At 32.8% G+C, this 3,202-nt stretch overlaps 1 non-coding gene across 1 annotated transcript; it reads left to right on the top strand.

Annotated features, from left to right (window-relative positions):
• Positions 1–402: 402 nt before the first annotated feature.
• On the top strand, positions 403–474 carry TRNAP-UGG. The gene has a single exon. It is a non-coding gene; the product is annotated as a tRNA-Pro (tRNA).
• Positions 475–3,202: the final 2,728 nt, after the last annotated feature.

The raw sequence follows: 3,202 nt of genomic DNA, 5'->3' as shown, positions 1-3,202 counted from the left end.
GTATACTTTCACTCGGATGACTCAGGCTACGTCTCGTGTGTGTGTAGCGTTTATATACGAAAGAGACGAATATTTGATGAAATACATAATTAAAAGCATGCAAGCAGATAATTAAACACGCGATGATTAGAAATATTAATTATTGTAACATCGATCAAATATTTAATTACTATAAAATTATTCACATTCGATATATATCGTAGAATATATTCAACTGAGAAGTTGAAATTACATATCAAACGTGGGATTTTAATTAAGATGATTGAGAGATCGATCGTTCAAACAGTTAGTTTCGTAATAGGCAACGTCATACCAAACGAACAAATTAATTCAATCTGTAATCGCGAAAGTATGTTACGCTGAACGCTCACGTATCGTAGTAAGTGAGTATCTTTCATAAGCGGCTCAGTGGTCTAGGGGTATGATTCTCGCTTTGGGTGCGAGAGGTCCCGGGTTCAAATCCCGGCTGAGCCCACTTTTTTTTTTCTCTTTTCGTCAATTGTTATATTTATATTGACGCTATTAAGTTCCCTTGTATCATACGTAACACGTTTATTTTTCACGAATTAAAACTGCAACATTTTACGATCGGGGAATGCATACAAACAACGTACATTCTATTTCCGTACAATTAGTTGGCGTTTACAATTTATTACAATTGATCTACCAGATGGAAATACATTGTTTGGGATTGAATTAAAAATGTTGTAAAAAAGAAGATATAAACTAATTTTGTGAACAATTAGTTATCACGATACAATTATTTCTTCGAATTGTTTTTTCCCCGCGTATGTGTATTCGAAAACTGAACTCATGTATAAAACAACACACCAGTGATTATTATCTCGTATGATGTATTTATTGTTTGCAAAATTTTCATTCGTCAACCATTCGAAATCCGCGTCGAGATTTTCGCATATCATCGCGTACCTATCGGGAGGAAGCTGAACAGTTACGAGCTGCACACTCGTAAATCAATCTCCGCCACAGCAGCAGATGCTCATTTGCATTTTAGCTTTTTGCTATTTTATTATCCCGGCGTTTCGAGATAATCATCTCAGACACGCAAATATTAGATTATACACACGCACGCGTACGAATGTCTTTAACGTACATATCCTATGATTAAAGTGAAAAAAGTGCATCTCTCATTTTCTATTCTAGACAATAAAATTATACGAGCTTCTCGAAGAACAAAGCGTATTGTAAGAAACGTAGATCGTGTAACGTGCATAATGAGGCGACGCTTGAATTTCATAGATGGAAAATCAGGCAAAATTATAAATGTAAAGTGGTATCTAACTTTACGTTATTAAAAATAAAAATTTTTAAATTAATAATAATTTTTAATATTATTAATTTAAAAATTATTAATAATAATATTAATAATTTTTAAATTAATAATATTAAAAATAATTTAAAATAATAATAATTAACTATTAAAATAAAATAATCACAAGAGAAGAACACGATAGGTATATTTTTGTTGATTCATACTTTTTACAGCTTATAAAATATATATAATATTATATGTACGTTTAGGATATACTCATATATGTATATATATGATTTTGTTACATTGTATGTGATATTTATGTATATGATGCCTGAAGCGTGAAGGAAACGGAACATTGTAATCCCGTAGGGAAATCAGTAGATATTATTACGTTGGTTCTCTGATTTTAATATCACTTTACGATTAAACAAGAGAATCTTGATATAAAGTTATTGAAAATAAAAACGATCTGTTAATCTTTTCAAAATAGGTAGAAGTTTTACACAGGTCAGAGATACAACTAAGGTAGACAATATTTTAATATTTTCCCTATTATAATATTACGACGAGGAATAGTTTGGAAATATTAAAGAGGATGAAAAGACATGTATTTAACTCCAAAATCGAATATACAGACAATTTTGGTAATATATAACATTTATTGACATTATATCGAAATTTCAAAGCTTTACTTGTTTGTAAGAAATATGACTTATCGGAAATATAACTTATTGTATGCTTTCCTTCTAGCCTTCAAATGGTTTTCTTTTTCGTTCTCGATTGTTAACTCTTCGATGCCAGGGTTACCAAAGTACTCGATCGTCACGCTCAGCTACATTTTTCGGTTAAACCGATTCGACGGAGCCTACAGTAATTTCCTGAAACTTGTGGGGCGAAATTAGACGAACGCAGATGCTTAAGACACGTGTAGTTCACGGTTTAATAAGAAAATCAAATGGTATAAAGGGAAAACGATAAAAGTAGGCACCTGCTATGTATAACGATCGCTTAATGACTCGTCGAAACTGTGTCTCTATTATATTCTTCGTAGAAACTCACAGAAAACCGGGTCACCTTGCGGAAGTCACTACTCCTATACCAGATATACCGAAACCCGTCTATCGAGTTTAAGAAATTCCCTCGTAGTTGGTATTTCTCCTGGATTCTTTTCTTTCGTTCGAGTCCAATAATATAATAGAAAAGCGCGATAACATTATATTTAGTAAGAACTAAATAAAAAGAAAGTACTTCCCATAGTCTGAAAGGATAAATTTTCACCTGTAAACAAGGAAGACAGGGTGATTTTTAACAATTGAGAAGTTAAAATGATAAACGATATACCTAAGTGTCGGGAATAAAGATTTCTATTAGAAACAAATATCTCATTTTTGTCAATTTCAGTATTTTGTATCATTTATCGCTTGAATATTATAAAGTTTGAGATTATACCACATTTGCAGATTTAGAGCGAGAATAAATCGTAAAAAATGTATCCGATTGATTAGATTGAATCTTTTCCAACTACAATTTAGTCAATATTATTCTGGCAGTTTTAACCGTTTTTCGTTATATTCCACATAGAATTTATATTCTCTTTCTCACTAAAAATATCGTTTTTTCATTTTTTTGACATTTGTATCGTTTTCCATTTCAACTCCTCAATTCGAAAGTCCCTTCCGATACGAGTATTGCTTTCTGGCGATGACAAGTTCCCGTGTTCGCAACTCGTCAATGACTCCCACATTGTGCTCGTGAATTTCATCGCAGCTCGTGTGTGCGTTCTAAATCGAATTCAGGTAAAAGATTCCCGTGTTTGTGGGCGGTGCAGCGAAATTATTCTCGCGTCATTGATCTAACATAGTGCGCGTAGCTGCGGTGGCTAAACGTCGCTGGAAATGCAGCCGATTTCACAATGCGGTCTGCTTC

Source organism: Bombus terrestris, chromosome 2 (assembly GCF_910591885.1).
Source record: "Bombus terrestris chromosome 2, iyBomTerr1.2, whole genome shotgun sequence".
In the NCBI taxonomy this organism is placed as follows: Eukaryota; Metazoa; Arthropoda; class Insecta; order Hymenoptera; family Apidae; genus Bombus; species Bombus terrestris.
This window is presented reverse-complemented; position numbering and strand designations above follow the sequence as displayed.